This window comes from Biomphalaria glabrata, chromosome 2 (genome assembly GCF_947242115.1).
Source record: "Biomphalaria glabrata chromosome 2, xgBioGlab47.1, whole genome shotgun sequence".
NCBI classification, from domain to species: domain Eukaryota; kingdom Metazoa; phylum Mollusca; class Gastropoda; family Planorbidae; genus Biomphalaria; species Biomphalaria glabrata.
Genome location: NC_074712.1, coordinates 51,758,885 through 51,776,173, shown reverse-complemented (window position 1 = coordinate 51,776,173; position 17,289 = coordinate 51,758,885). Strand labels below are relative to the sequence as shown.

Below are 17,289 nucleotides of genomic sequence, written 5' to 3'. Positions count from 1 at the left end.
AACTTCTAGATCTGATACGTCCACAAAACGCTATGGAAAAGAAATCTGTTCTCTGTGGCTAACTAGCAGTCAAGGATGACGGGAAGATATGCCAACGACTGTGTGAGCTTGCTTTGTATCCTGTATCCGAGGTACTGGCCGTGAGCCTCGGCGTTCTTAATTAGCCGAAGATGTTTTTGCATACGTGCATGATTGGGTCGAATTTGTCAAGCATCTCAACTAAGCCTAAAAACTGACCTTTGTTTGGCGCATAAAGTTTCTCTGTTCTTCCAAGACATGCGCTGTTGTTTTGACAAGGTACTGAACGATCGTTAGAATTCTTGCTAAGACTGCTCGCCAATGCATTTTTTCTTTTCTAGTTTGTTCTAGCATCAAGTCATCCATTGCTCTACCATTGGACATTCTCAGAGCTTAATCCAACCACGCTTGCACATACTTATAAGCAGTGCTTTTTTTGTGACGGTACGCACGGTACGTACAGGCATCTTTTTCAATGTGGGGGAAAAAAGTATTACTTTTCTTGTATTTTAACGTTTATTATTAATTTAATAGTAGTTAAAAGTTAGGCATTCCATCATTGAGTACCGGCACCTATTGTTTTATTTCACATAAAATGCACTGCTTATAAGTATGGATGGGTGCATGGCCGGTGCATATGCGCGCTGGATTATTTTTCCTTCGTCTCAATGGTCTTGGGTTCATACCCTGCCCGCTGCTATCCCTCGTCGTACTGCGGGAGGTTTGACTAAGAATTAGATTATCTTCAACTCTTAAGGAACATCTGAAACATTTCATACATTTTACAAACATTTTAACGTGATTGACAGAGACCTTCGTGCTGCTGAATTGTATTACCAAAATATTTCCAGTCCCAGCAGCTTTCGTTTGCAAATTAGCCTCCAGTAGCTATTGTGCCAAAAAACTTACTGGAAAAGAAAATACTGTTACGTATTTCTGAATCTTCTGGCTAGATGTATTAGTTGGCACACAAATAAAAACACTGCAAAGAACTTGACTACTCAACTTTCAGTTTCATATAACTTTAATGACTATTAACTAACAATTCGTCACTGTAACATGTAGCGTAGAAGACTGTACAATATCTGTCAGTTTACAGTTAGCTATACTTCGTTGCAATTCATCTCTTCTCAACTTGCATCGAGCCGTATTCCACAGAACAGACCAACGACACACTTCCCAGTGTCTCTCCAGGTCTCCCAAAGCTGAACCAAGTCTTACTCAAGTCTAACGAATCAGAGCCGTACACGTCTTACATCGACTGTATCGACTGTAACGGCTCAAGTCCACTGTAGTTCGCTGTATAGACTTTAACGACAGTAGTCCACTCCAGTTAACTCTACCCTTGTTAACTTGCATCGAGTCGTACACATTTCTCAGTAACGAAGACTGTATCGACTATTCTACCTACGACTCTATACGGCTCACTCACGACTGACTTTCACATTAACTCTCTGGCTTATATAGAGTCCTTAATCGCTCATCCAAAGTTGCACAAACACTGCTAGTATCTTCTGGAACAACATGTGAGGAAACGTCACATCCTGTCTTTGTTTTTACATGTAGATTCCAGAGTACACCCGCTGCAGTGTCATCTCGCTGGGGTCACACGTAGTGATCTTTATCTATCACTGTTCATTCGTAATACTGCCCCTGTTAATATGGTGCGCAAAGGTGCACGCGTTCAATATAATAAAGTATCATTCTCCGCCATGACACTAATGGTTGTTGTTTGTTTATTGCTGACTGTGAACCTAGATCATAATTAACATGGTGGCAGCGGTGTATTAATGATCAAAGGTAATCATTAATCAGTATATAAAGGTTTATTGTTTGCAATAATAAATCGGCAACAATTCAAGGCTACGCCGTGCAATGGCAGCTAGAAATTTCCTTCCTGTACCCGAGCCGCTCGAGGTAGAAGGAAACATGGCCGCTACTTGGCAAAAGTTTCACCGGAGCTGGCGAAACTATGAGTTAGCCACTAAATTGTCGGAAGAGTCAGAGGAGGTCAGAGTGGCCACTTTTCTAACAATTATAGGGACAAAAGCGATGGACATATATGAAGGTCTTGAAATTGAGAAGGGAAAAGAAAGAAAGATGGAAGAAATAGTGAACAAAGTTTTTGCATTGGAAAAACGAATGAAACTTATGAGCGCTATGTTTTCAATACTCGTGAACAGCAAGAAGGCGAGGACATTGAAAAGTACATAACAAATCTTAGAAGACTAGCAAAAACGTGTAGTTTTGAACGCCTGGAAGATAGCTTGATTGAGGACAGAGTAGTTCTTGGTATTAGACATGAATGCCTCAAAATGAAATTGTTATAAGATAGTAGTCTCACATTGGAAAGGTGCAGAGATATTTGCAGAGCATACGAGACCGCCAACAAACAGTTGAGACAAATACAAGCCGACCCTCCAATCATTGAGAAAGTATCAACACCTTCTTAGATCTGTTCGTTCTCTGGAATAACACGTGAGGACACGTCACATCCTGTCTTTGTTTATACGCGTAGATTCCAGAGAACACTGGCTGCTGTGTCATCTCGCTGGGGGTCACACGTTGACCTCTACTTGTCACTGTTAATTTGTAACAATACTGTCTTTAGTCTTTGGTATAAGAACAAAGTGTATGATAGGAGCTACAGTGGTCCATTGACTTTCGCAGATACGTTTTTCCATGGGCGGGGGGGGGGGGTTGAGGGGGATTTCCCCCGACCCCCCCCCCGCCGCGCGGAAAAAAATTATATATATGTGTGTGTGTTTAACATAATAAATCTTTATTACATTCTGACCCTTTCGAAATACGCTTATTGTGCTCTAGAATAGGTTCTTCCTGGAATTAGTGGAAAACTTGTAGACTCCTCACCCTTGCTAGCAAGGGGGTCTGGGGGAGCGCTAGGAGCTCCCCGAGCGCGGGGCGAAGCCCCGCCGAAAGGACTATTTCTGATATTGAAAGCCAACAAAATGCATATTCTGAAGTATCTACAGTGCATTTTCCTGCTTATAAAAAAGTTTTATTTCAAAAATCTAATATGCTATTCTTACTGACTTAGACCCTCCCGCGCCTTTTGGCGCATTTGCCGTCAAGCTGTTTCCATAAAATTGTAGATTCCCTGCCATTACTAGCAATGGGGTCTGGGGAGCTCTAGCGCGGGGCGAAGCCCCGCCGCCAAGCACTATTTCTGGTATTGAAAGCCAACAAAATGCATATTCTGAGGCATGGGCGTAGCCAGGATTTTTTTTCGGGGGGGGGGGGGGGGGTTTGGGGGGGTGGATTTTTTTTTTCCCTCCCCCCCCCCACACACGCGAAATGTTTTTTTTATATGTATTTATGTGTGTGTGTGTGTGTACATAATCTTTATTGTATTCTGACCCTTCATTCTTTCGTAAGATGTTTATTGTGCCCTAGAATAGGTTCTTCCATGAGTTAGTGGAAAAATTGTAGATTCCCCGCCAATACTAGCAAGGGGGTCTGGGGGAGCGCTAGGAGCTCCCCGAGCGCGGGGCGAAGCCCCGCCGAAAGGACTATTTCTGATATTGAAAGCCAACAAAATGCATATTCTGAAGTATCTACAGTGCATTTTCCTGCTTATAAAAAAGTTTTATTTCAAAAATCTAATATGCTATTCTTACTGACTTAGACCCTCCCGCGCCTTTTGGCGCATTTGCCGTCAAGCTGTTTCCATAAAATTGTAGATTCCCTGCCATTACTAGCAATGGGGTCTGGGGAGCTCTAGCGCGGGGCGAAGCCCCGCCGCCAAGCACTATTTCTGGTATTGAAAGCCAACAAAATGCATATTCTGAGGTATCTACAGTGCATTTTCCTAATATTAAAAAGTTTTATTTCAAAAACCTAATGTGCTATTCTTACTGACTTAGACCCTTCCGCGCCGTTCGGAGCATTTGACGTCAAGCTGTTTCCATAAAAATCTGTCACTGGTAATGTCTGAAGCCTCTTCCCACCTGCCATGAGGACCTAAATGAATGAGTGGCGTCAAGTTGTACTAGGATATCATTGCAACTCTTCTTATGCGTAATTCATTTTGTCGGAGAACATGTCCCACAAACCTCATGCGTCGCTCTCTCACAATCTTACTAAAGGGTCGACTCCCAGTTCGGCAGAGGATTTCCTTGATTTAAACCCGATCTCTATAACTGACTCCTAAAATCTGTCTTAGCCATCTTTGTTGAGCCACATTTAGTGTTTTTCAATTTCGGCAGACTATTCACTGCAGTTTATTAAGGGAGCCCTGCCACTGGTAAAAATGTGTAACCACTCTTGAATACGCTATTGAAATTAAGTGACTGTAGTTTGCTTTAGATTTTATATCGAAAAGAGAAGTTTTATCGTCAAAATCATCTGTTGGGGGTTTTCCACCTCAAAATGCTCTGTAGGGGGATCTTAAACTCAAAACCATCTGGAGGGGTTTTAAACTTTAAACAAACGCCATCTGTAGAAGTGGGGTTTAAACTCAAAACCCCCGATTGGATTGGCTACGCTCAAATAATTTTAGTGTGTAATTTGCTTTTTTTATTGAAGAGGTATTTTTAGCATTAAACCCCTCTGAATGGGGGTTTAAACTCAAAACCCCTTTTGGCAACGCTAATAGCATTTTGAGTTCGTAATTTGCTTTTTTTCTTACACTGAAGATGTATTTTTTAGCCTCAAACCCCCCCCCCCCCTGGCGGGGGTTTCAACTCAAAACCCCTTTGGCTGCGTTCATAGATTTTAGTGTGAGTAATTTGCTTTTATTTATATTGAAGAGGTACTTTTTAGCTTCAGACTCCACTAGAGGGGAGTTTAAACTCAAAACCCCTTTGACTACACTCAAAACATTTTGAGTGTATAATTTGCTTTGTTTTTATTATTAAAGAGGTATTTTTTCCTTCAAACCCAGCTGAAGTGGGGTTTAAACTAAAAACTAAGTCAAAACCCATTTAGCTACGCTCATAACATTTTGAGTGCGTAATTAACTTTTTTTATATTGAAGAGGGGGTTTATCGTAAATTTTGGAGGGGGGTTTAAAATCAAAATCTCCCTTAACTGTGCTCTTGGAATTAGGGGATTTTCTTTTGCATTTTTTTTGTTTTGTTTTATAGAAGAGGGGGGGGGGGTTAACTGCAAAAAACCCAACTAGGGGGTTCAAAACTCAAAACCCCTAGTAGGGGGTTTTAAACTCAAAACCCCTGGTAGGGATTTTTAAACTCGAACCCCCCTGGTAGGGGGTTTTAAACTCAAAACCCCCTGGTAATGGGTTTTAAACTCAAAACCCCCTTGGTTGTGCTGGGGCAATTGATGGTTTAGTATTAAAATCTCACCTAAAATAAACAAAATCAAAGCAAAAAATCATTCACTAAATTCCGATCCCCCCAAAAAAAGGGGGGGGGGATTTCATTTCGGGGGGGGGGGGGGGTTTGAACCCCAAACCCCCTCCCCTGGCTACGCCCATGTTCTGAGGTATCTACAGTGCATTTTCTTGCTATTAAAAAGTTTTATTTCAAAAACCTAATGTGCTATTCTCACTGACTTAGACCCTCTCGCGCCGTTCGGCGCATTTTCCGGCAAGCTGTTTCCGCAACTCTTATTATGCGTAATTCTTTTTGTCGGAGAACATGTCCCGCAAAACTTCATAGGACGCTCTGTCACAACCTTACTAAGGGTTCGACTCCCAATTCGGCATATGATTTCTTTGATTTAGACCCGATCTCTATAACTGACTCCTAAAATCTGTCTTAGCCATCTTTGTTGAGCCACATTTTGTGTTTTTCAATTTCGGCAGATGACTATTCACACTTTATTAATGGAGCCCAGCCACTGGTAGAAATTTGTAACCTCTCTTGACTACGCTCTTGGAATTACATGCATGTATTTCGCTTTAGATTTTATATCGAAAAGGAAAGTTTTATCGTCAAAATCATCTATTGAGGGGTTTTAAAATAAAAAAATCAGTGTATAGCCTGACGCCATGTTGAAACAAACAACGCTCAGCCCATCAGCGAGCTCAATAATTCACCATCACCACTTTTTTTGTCATTTGTTGACTATCGAGTTTAGGGAAAATATATTTCAATCTATAACAACCTGTAAACATATGAATCACACATTAAACTACGACCCGATATCCAGAATAGGACCTAATCCTAATTGTAATAATTACCACAAAATAAGATATTTTTGAGCAGGTATGGCCTACGATTTTAAATTACATAAGAAATATATTTTTTTATCAAAAGAAATAGAAAACATGAATAGGAATCTAAAGTAAACTTTAAAAGAAGTAAAACAATTAATTAAATTGTAGGCTATCATTCTCATCATCTTGTTCACGTGATTCGCTTCAAATATCTCATTGGCTGGTGTGGACATAAGCCATTCCTTGACTATTTGAATGTCCGCAAAGTGAATGCTTGCCTAATAGCTAGACAATTTTCTATACTCGTAAAATCAATGACGATCGAAAAAAAAAAAAGACTTTTTATATTTGCATTTTACTCTCAATTGAATTTAGTTATTGATTAACATTTTTAAATTTACTACTATAAAAATAAACTAATGTAAGATGTGTGGTAAATATATAAGTGACTATGTTGAATATCTATAAACTAAGCTTGAAATTAGGCCGTGTGAACTACATAATGTCTAACAAAAAATCTAATGTCGATTTCTTTTAATGGTTAATGGAGAAGAAATATTCAAATATCCTTGTGTCGACTTTTTAAAGAACCCCGAAGTAAGAATACATTTAGAAATACTGATATAAGTTTGTGTCAGGTCCTTACAGTTCACTGACTACGCAACAGATACGTATATGAGTCCTAAACTTGAATTGCTACTAAGTTTATATAAAATCATTCCGTCTGTCTTGACAAAATCTTTTACACTTTACATCTTTCACTTTCCATTCTCGGATCAAGTAAAGACTGGGATTTTTAATTTCGGGGTCTTTAGGAGGCCCCTGAGTCCAACTGGATCTAATGAGTACCTGACATTAGTTGAGGGAAAGTAAAGGCGGTTTGTAGTAATCATGGCCACATGACACCCTCGTTAACCGTGGACAACAGAAAAAGATGTCCTTTAATCCCATAAATCGCAAGCTCTGAAAGGAGAACTTTACGTTTTACTTTTACATCTGGCTTTATTACTGTTGGTTTCCAATTCTTGGAAGAACCACTTCCAACAATTCCCAGAAATAAGGAATCGATACCGTTGCTAAGTAAACAAAAGCCCAAACAGCTGGACTTGCTGGTAATGTCGTTAATCTTAATGTTCGTCCTCTGGTCTTTTGATTAATTTCTACGAGTTAGAGTCAACAGTCAGGTCATTGTGTTAGGCACAATGTTTTGAACTGAACTAATATGCTTTATTAGCAGACTTAAAGGATAAAGGATAATGACTAGGAAATCCATTGCTTCATTTAAATGTATCCACCCTTCTAAACTTGTGTAGCTCTTGATCTGTTATTTCAAGGTTCATTTGCAGCCTAATGCTATCCACAGTTCACTGTCTTTCGTGGGTTCCACACCGATTTCGCTTATAAAAGAGAACAGAAGAATTTTAAAAAATAGACATAGAGTAGCCTTTTCTCAAACTTTGGGGCGCGCAACCCACCTTCAGGGGAGAGCGAGGCCTTGGCTTGGGGGCGCGGAGTCGATCTTTTTTTTTTTCAATTTAAATTGTGATTAAAATTCCACAAGTGGGTATTGATCAATTATTACCAGGGTTTGATCAATTATTACCAGGGTTTTATCAACTATTACCAGGGTTTGATCAATTATTAGATGAAAGCACGCCATATCATTCATCTTCTACGTAGTCTATTTCTTTTTCTGTTTTCCTGAGAAATGTCCCGCAATAATAGCGAGTTTAAAAAATTCTATTCAACGAGACCTTTCAAAAATTGTATTCCCCAAAAAAGGTTCCTTACAAAATGTCTTGCTGATTACGAGGAATAGATTACGACGATCTAATCCATTTCAAAACTTGTTCTGTTTCTCACTTTTCAATATCGGCATGTTCTATTTTTTTTTAAAATCTATTTGCTCTGCGATCTTCTTAGTATGAGAACTATTAGCCTTATAGACGCAAGGAGAAGTAATAATTTCACAAGTTCAGAATGAACAAAAACGTTTTTGCCAGTCCCCTAAATGGCTAATGGGGGTAGGGGGGTGAAAATATATATTTAAATACTTCTAACAAAAAGCATTGTTTTATTATGTTATGTTTTTTTAATAGTCTTTTTATTTGTAGGCTACTTTGTTATAAAAAAAAACCAACATTTTGATTGTCTTGGTATTAATTATTAAGAGTATGTTTTTATATGCAAATAAGTCATTATAATTAGCTTCGGATGACAAAAAAGAATTTTTTAAATAAAGTAAGAGCGGAGGAGGGGGTGTTTTAAAGAAAGTTTAGCATCTGAGAAAAGTGCAGCAGTCCTTAACCTTTTCAACCAAGATAGCGTGAAAACTATGGGAATGTTATAGTTAATACTAAACTGCAGCCTATGTTAAGTCTCATTGTTATCATCTGTTTCTGCTTTACTAAATTGTGCTTTTTTAACGTATCTGTTGCGTAGTCAGTGAACGGTAAGGGTTAACAAATCCAATCCAATTTTTTTGTTTAAAATTGTTCAATGTATCTAGCAGAGTTAAAGCATAAATGATACAGACTTTAGGCCAGTTTATCGTATCATTTTCAAGACTATTCAAAATCAACATGATATATGTTGAGATAAAACAACTATTGAATAATGTCTTACTAATATCAATTAAAAAGCAAACTCTGTTAAGCAATACATTTCAACAACTGTTTGCCCCATCCACTTCGAAAAAATAAAAGTGCGCTACAAGTCACCTTGCTTAATACGAGGAATTGTTTACGACGATGAAGCCCATTTTAAACATAATTGTTCCGCTGCCTTAAATTTCTCTTTTTAACTTATTAGTCCTCCCAGCAGCACCGGTGGTATGGGGGGGGGGGGGGGGGAGAGGAGACGTCCAGACGCTCATTAGAAATAGTATCACTCCTCACAGGCCACTTAATTGTGTATGTGAGTATGGTCTGGACCTCTGAGAGAAACCCTGTCTCACGTCCAATTGGGCTCCGTCACATCCGTCAGGGTTTTATGTTTAAACCATATTTTTGTCCCTTGGTAAGGCATAAGTACTCAATCTTTATTAAACCTACTTTCAAAGGCTACACAGCTCCTCATCTAGCGCTAGGACCGTCAATAATAAAAGCCCCTAAACCAAGAACATTTTTTTTTAAACAAACCAAAAACTTTCGATATTGAAGACCAAAACTGGCAATGACCGAAATAAAGTGCCAACAGCGAATCCATTAACAAAAATGTTGTTTTCTCTGCTTTGTGCTGTCTGGTCTATGGGAAATACTAAACGACGCAAGAAGAAGGGCGATGTGACCTCGTGACGCAAAAATCAATCAAAGAAAAAAGAACAAACTTTGGTCATTTTTCAGATAAAATCACATTTCTTTTTAAATTCAGTAAATTATGTATTGCTCAATCTAGTTGCAACCGCTGCTAACATAGTCAAACCTTATGGCTCTAATCAAATACTCCAACTAATAACACCATTAGGCCTACATATATTGCTGTTTTATTTATTATTATTTATATTTCGTTGTTAATGAAACGTTGTATTAATTGCAATTAACAGCTGTTAAAAGGACAGCTACATCTATTCGACTTTTGTTTTTGTTACCAGATTGCTAGTTTCGGTAGCAATTGCAACATTAAGCCATTTGTTACTGAATCGTTACAAAGTTCTTACTACTTTTTTACATTATCTTCTTATCTTATAAAATACAGACGTTGCTTCAAAAATGAAGACGATTACGTCCTACGCAGCATGCATTCAGTCATGCATATTAACCAATGACTGAATTTCTGCCAAGTCATTGGCTGGCTCAGGCAACCCATTCCATGCTCTAATAGAACTAGGGAAGAAGGAGTATTTGTACAAAGTTGTCCTAGCATATGGAACGAGGAATGTGCCTTTATCTTTGTGTCTTTCGGAGTATTTTATTAGGTTTTGTTTTGTATTTGAAGATTATGGTTCAGTGTTTTATGTATAATTGGTACTTTACTTTTAAGTCTTCTCTCCTGAAGGCTTTCCAAATTTAGTGATTTTAATAACATTAGTTAAGGATTTACACATTATCTTAAAACAATGAGCACCATGAAACTTATCTTATCTTATATAATACAGACGTTACTTAAAAAAAAAAAGAAGATGATTACGTCCTACGCGTCATGAATACTGTAATAGAGTCTATTACTCGGATCCATGTTTATATGGGATACTTACAGTGCTTAAAAATGAAAACTATTATTGTGTAACTCTAGGGGGCCGCAACAGTAAAAACTGTGTTAACAGTTTCTTCAGAACACATAAAAAAAAAACAATAACAAGAAAAAAAAAAGCCATTTATAAATAAAACTGGAAAATATTTCATGCCTTTTGGCTTGGTTAATGCCAATACAATTATCTTATTGTGCAATATTTCTACAGAATTGGGTCTACAAGATTTAGCTCTGCTTGAGTTAAAATAAAATTTATCAATTTAAATCATTCTTCCATAGATAAAAACTTGAATTCCTTTTAGATTTTAATTTCAAATTCCATTTTTTAAAATAATAATAATAATAAAAGCTTAATGCATGCCGGGAAACGGAAATTGAAAAGGAGTTACCTCAATAGTGGGAATGGCCGGAAGGGGACGATACGGTCGTGTTTAGAACGTCTGCAGAGCTACTTTTTGTCTGCAAAGTTTTCACGAGCTAGAGAAAAAACTCTAAAAGTGCACATGTTGTTTATAAACAGCCGACATTCATCTCGCAGTGTCAGATCGAAGTATTGGAGATGCTGGTGATTACTGTACATCGACTAAAGGGTCACGTGTTCCAGAAAATAACCGCGAATACTGATGAAATCAATATTTCCTAATGGACTACGACCTGAAGGATATTTTATTTGTTAGTGCCAATGTTAGAACTTGGGGTTTGGAGATATGGCTGAGTGGCATGAAACGCTTGGCGACCTATCAATGGGGCGCGAGTTCGAATCTAGACTCGAGCTGAGCTGTGTTTGCTAAGCATCTAACTGCAGCACGGAAATCTTCAAATCTTCTCCCAAGTACCACTCCATCACAGGCGCACTCCAACACAGGCGAACTCCAACACAGGCGCACTCCAGCACAGGCGCACTCCAACACAGGCGCACTCCAACACAGGCACACTCCAACACAGGCGCACTCTAACACAGGCGCACTTCAACACAGGCACACTCCAACACTGGCGCACTCCAACACAGGCGCACTCCAACACAGGCGCACAAAAGTGATTAGACCAGAGCGCAATAAGCTACAGAAGGAAAGATGCGTAATTAGATAAAAATACATTTCACTCCATATACACGTTGGGAATGTTTCTGCACTAAATTAAGAACCTCAGTCTGATGTGTTAGTGCATCTAAGCAAACATTTTGTTTAAACAGCCCAAGCGCTGAAGTGTCCTAAGTGAATATTGGTTAATGTTTTTGATTGATGCATCTGTTGTCATCGATACTGTCTAAGTGTGCAGCAAAGTTTCAACTTGATTTTAGAAAGAGAAGTGGTAGAAATAACGTGTACAAGATTTGAACCAGACAGACAGACAGACAAACAGATTCGTTGATATGAGCTTTGTAATAAACTCTAGTTCTATTGGTTACTGCCAACGTGTCCTAAACCATTTTCGTATTTGAAAGCGTCGTTGTGATGTCAAAATTGTATTCTAATAATAGTACCGATGTGCCACACACAAACTGGACCAATACTAGATAGATCCGATGTACCATAGGCTGCAGCTTATCTGGAATGGAACAATTTATCTGAAAAGCTTCAATTATTAAATGTATAACCTCTACATTTATAAACATACAACATTAGTAATGATAGCCATTAAAAATATACTTGAGAAACAAATATAAAAAGAAATAAAAATGTTCAACTTGAACTCTGAACGTAGTTGGTGGACAGGGGGGGGGGGGGGGAATGCCGAGCACAAGAGATTTGTAAGAAATTCTCTGGGCGTTTCTACTCAGAAATTTCTTTAGAGAAACATACTTTTATAAATGAAATATCACATAATGACAGCGAGAGAGACAGAGAGAGAGAGAGAGAGATAGAAAGAGAGACAAAGAGAGAGAGAGAGAGAGAGAATTACTAAAGCTTGAATTTTAAGTCTTTCTTCCCGACTATCGATGAAATCAGAGCAATGGTGTTAATTTATTCCATTAGTTGCTTGGTAACCTGTTAGTTGTCATGTGCAACTCTTTTGTCTATGGAATCGAGATTTTTTGCTACAACTTAATGGCTACTTCATTTTAAGTGCTTTCAAGACTGTATGTCAATTCATTCTCTTAATTAAATAACCTTTAAAAACCAAATCCAGCACCGTGAAAAACTGCTATTATTGACAAGAAATGGCAGCTCTAAGGCCTGGAGCTTCTTGGCGATGAGGCTAGACAGTCTAGTAAGGCTGTTCCTCTTAAGAAGGGGTCACACAGATTTCAAATCTTGCTATCATTCGCTACAAAAGATTTATATGTGACAATGTGAGGGAACATCAAAAGTCAAACACTAGATTTTTATGTTATAACTGAGTTGATGCTGCATGGAATAACTTGATTTCCTTTTTATCAGTGTAGAAAGGTCAAGAGATCCTTTGTCTGCTATTCCCTTAACTCTATTATGAGATAAGTGAAAAGAAGTGAAAACTCTATAGGCTCAACACTAAATTTGTCTCTAGAGAAAAAAAGGAGCTAGTCCTATATTTTAAGTACTATGTAAGAATTGACGTTCAAACGAAATGTAGAAATGTAACCCATGTAGATATAATTTATAAAAAAATATATTCAGGCGTGTTTATATCAAGCAGTGGTGACACTACTCCATTACCTACTATCTTAGCTTCTACTTGCTTTTTCTTTTGCATCAATTTAAATGTTCCTACCTTCCACCCCTCCCCTTCTCCAAACATTTATTTACGTTACAACACACCTGATATTGCTACACACAAAGAGTTCAATGTGACTCTAAACTCTCGAAACCATATGGCCTGACTGAAATGGAGTAAGTTCTCAAAAAGCCAGAAACGAAACGTGATGGTTAGTTTGATTTCACAAAAGTGAAATTGCCAACATAAAAAAGACAAGTGTTGCCAATTCTCGAATTTCTAAAAGGTTCCATCGAAACAAAAAACGTTTATTTGGAGACACTGCTATTAGAGAAGATTTTCTGACTTAGATCAAAACACCAACTGTCTAGTCCTGCACCTGCGATCTTGAGATGGAAAAACTAATGGATTGAAACACTCATTATAAATCAGAAAACGCTATTATAAATGTATAGCCAGTTGGTAAATAAGGGTAAAGTAAAATGAATTCAAAGTAACCTAAGAAAACACTTCTAGTAATATGTTTTAGTATGTTGTTAGTGGTTCAAGTTCTTTTCAACAAATTTAGATGTAACATTCAAAGGTATTCACAACTTTTTTAAATCAATAAAACAAATAAAATGAAACAATTTTTGTAAAAAAAGTGGTAATGCTAAACTGATATATTACTCCCCCCCCCCATGCCCTTATATTATTTCTCCGAAAACGTAACAAAATCTTAGGTTTTATTTTTTGTATGTGTTATAGAATTCCTACCCCCCCCCTTTCCCCATTTTAAACCAATAAAAATACTATACTTTAATAACATGAAAATATTTGAAAAGTCTTTACATTCTGTGAAATTAATAGGACAGAGTTATTTAAACATCTCTTGAAAGACATTTGCAGACTTGGAACTATGTCTAAAGCTCTACAAGGGACATGTTATCGCTGGCATAGACGATTGCTATAAAAATAGTGCATTTTATAATTAGTTGCGAACACCTTATCATCATATAGTTTAGTTTTTATCTGCTATATATATATTGTCTCCGAGTCGGAAGATAAAAGATGAAAGGATCATTTCACATAACAAATCAAATACAGTTGTGACCTGCATATTTTGCCACACCGAGCGCAGATAAAGCCCTTGTCCTCCTGGTGTCTACTTAAGTTGTCTTTTCGTCGTCTTCACCTATTTTCAGCAAGGACCCATCGTTGATTCTCAAATTTGTAGTCCCGAGACTATATTAAGAGCTCTCCAGCTATCTCTTTAAGAGGCAATCTGCTGCCAGCTGCCTTCTTCTATGCCAGCGAAAGCAAAATTACGCCTGATTTATGTCCTCCTTTGTAAGGCTCTATCCCTCTTTCTATCCTCTTTAGTTAGGCTTTATCTTCCTTTCTGCGTCCAGATGTCTGCTCTCTCTTTCTCTCTCTCTCTCTCTCTCACACTCTCTCTCTCTCTCTCTCTCTCTCTCTATATATATATATATATATATATATATATATATGTTCTCATATTGAACTTATCATATTTATTGATACACATGTAATGTATAAGTAAAGTAAAGTTCCCCTTTCAGACATTGTGAACTATGGGGTTGATGTTGTAGTAGTTTATTTCTGCGGCCCACGGTTAACGAGGGTGTCATGTGGTCAGCACAACGACCAACACCTTTTCTTTTTCCCCATGTATGCTAGTCATAATTATTCATTAAGTCAGATGCCAACAAGCTAAATATAAATATATATTTGTGTAAAGTTTCTACTTGATACGGGAATGGGTGTGGGAGAAAAAACGTGTACAATTATCTAAGGGGACAAACCCAACATATTTAGCCATATTTCTTAATGCTGAAGGAGTAATTTCCCATCTTGGTATAAAACACATTAATTAATTACCGATATTAATTGACTAATTGGTATTTTTTTTTACTAATTTATGTTTTGTTAGGTAAAATAAATAAATGTGTAAGGTTTCAACTTGATCCAAGAATGAGTGTAAGAGAAATAACGTGTAAAATTATCTAAAGGGACAAAACCCCACATATTTAGTCATATTTCTTAATATTAAAGGAGTAATTTTCCTTAATAATTTCAAACGAAATAATTAATTACCAGTATTAACTGACCAATTGATTATTTTATTCAATCGTTACATGTTTTGCTAGGTAAAATAATTAATTGTGTTCACCTTGCTCCGAGAAGGGGTGTGGGAGAAATCACGTGTTCAAAATTAGTACCAAACAGACAGACTGACAGAGTGAGTTGATATAAGCTTTCGTAAAAAGAGTCAAATTTTGAATTTCTTTTCTGTGGAAATATTGCTTTGCACATGACATTATCTCAATGAATGAGACCAACTAACCCACTAACACATGGATTTACTTCCCCTCCTTCTTGCCTATGAAATAGACATGTTCAACTAAATGTTTGTAAACAAAATGGAATAAAAAATAGGCATATATTTCTATTATTATTATTGGTATTATTATTATTATAATTTATGTTTACTGTCAGTTATTTCTTAAAAACATGAATTAATTTTTACCATTTCATATTCACATCTGTAGGTTTACAGGACTACAGTAAAGATTAGCCAAAATCACGACTTTGCTCGTGATTATTCCAAATAGGTAAAAGAAAAAACTTTTTAAAAAATGTAGGCTCCCACGTCGGGGTGGTTGACCGAAGAGAGGGCCCACTGATTTACTTTTCAACCTCTGAAATTACCTTATTCATGCCAAGTTTCACTAAGATTGGTTAAAAAAACTGATAAAAAAATGTATCAAAGCCAACATTCATACAATTACAAACATATTACATCAGTCTTTATGTATTGGGTCAACCATATTCTTATTTTTAAACTATAATTTATTTTTTTATCAAAAGTTAATAAAGATCAGAAAGTAGGCCTATAGCTGTTTACTTACATGTATTTAGATGCGTGAACACAAAGATGAAGTCTCTCCTGTGTAAGAATAAACTTCAGAAACTCAATACCCACAGCAAGCTATAATTTTTCAAAACGTATCACTCGAAAAGCACGTGCATGTTATGATACCAATGGACTGTCCTCGACGATACTGTCCCGACTACATGGCCTGCGCAGAAAGAGCGGTCACCCTGGTAGTTCTTGGAGCCAATGAGGTGGTGAAATAGGAACGAGAGAAAAACTTGAATTATGGCGACACGTGCGTGAATGTGTGCGCGTGAATGTGTCAGCGATGGTGGTGTCAGCGATGGTGGTGTCAGCGATGGTGGTGTGAGTAAAAAATGTTGCCGAAAATAGTGGGCTAGTTGTCAAGGCATTAGGAGCATTAGGTTAAGGAGATTCCGTGCATTCCTTAGGGAAACCCTAACATCGGAAATGAAAGGGAAAGTTGATGCCTACAGACTCAGTACCCGCAGTTCTGAGTTGAATGTTTCCTCTTTTTTAATTGGCAACTTTTTTTTTTTTTTACAAAGCTTATATCGACTCACTCTGTCTGTCTGTCTGTCTATTATACGTTTTGTTTCCTCCCATTTCCCATTCTCAGATCAAGTTGAAACTTTCACAATTATTCATTGTACCAGACAAAACATAAATCAATGTAAAAAATTAACCAATTAGCTCATTAATTATCGGTGATTAATTATTTTGTTTGATATCGAAACTGTGGCATAGCTAGTGAATTACGGGCCCGGGGGGCTTGATCTTTTTATGGGCCTCTGCATTTTGACATATGACATCACGACAGTAGATAATGTTCTTAATAAATAAATAAGTCTTTATTTCAATTGGTACAGTATATATTAAAGTTAACAAAAAACAACAACAACATTAAGACTCTTTTAATGAATAATACCGTTGTTTATTGGCGAGAAAATTCACAAGTGACAAATCTCATTCTTATCGCCTCACGTCGTGCTTTCTGTGCAGCAAAGGTCATCTATAACATCATCATGTCTAATATTTTGACTCCAACTGAATAGCAAGGAATACAAAGGCAGTTGAGTAATATTTCATGTACACATTTAGGACGTTCATTTAGGGCCACATCAAGTGGGGGCCAGGGGGGAGACTTTGGACTCCTCCTCCCCAGCTAAGCCACTGTATCGAAATAAGGAGAGAAATGCTACTTAATGAGAGCTATGGATGTATATATGGATTCAATTCCATTATTACGTTTTTTTCTTCCACTTCCCATTCTCGGATCAAGTTGAAATTTTGCATAATTATTCATAGTCGATGATAATACACGAAGCAATCCAATAATTAACCAATTGTTTTGTAGGGCAGAGTTGAGGGGAGTTAAACCATAACCTTTTCATATCAATGGCAGTAG

At 37.4% G+C, this 17,289-nt stretch overlaps 1 protein-coding gene across 2 annotated transcripts in view; it reads right to left on the bottom strand.

The window, feature by feature from the left end:
- The window catches only part of LOC106055109 (uncharacterized), a 39,815-nt gene extending 23,686 nt beyond the window's left edge, over window positions 1–16,129 (bottom strand). The window contains exon 1 of one of the 2 annotated variants that reach the window (XM_013211252.2): window positions 15,895–16,129. The gene's annotated coding sequence lies outside the window, so the exon portion shown is untranslated. The remainder of the gene's footprint in view (window positions 1–15,894) is intronic. The other variant, XM_013211250.2, reaches the window with a different exon arrangement.
- Window positions 16,130–17,289: the final 1,160 nt, after the last annotated feature.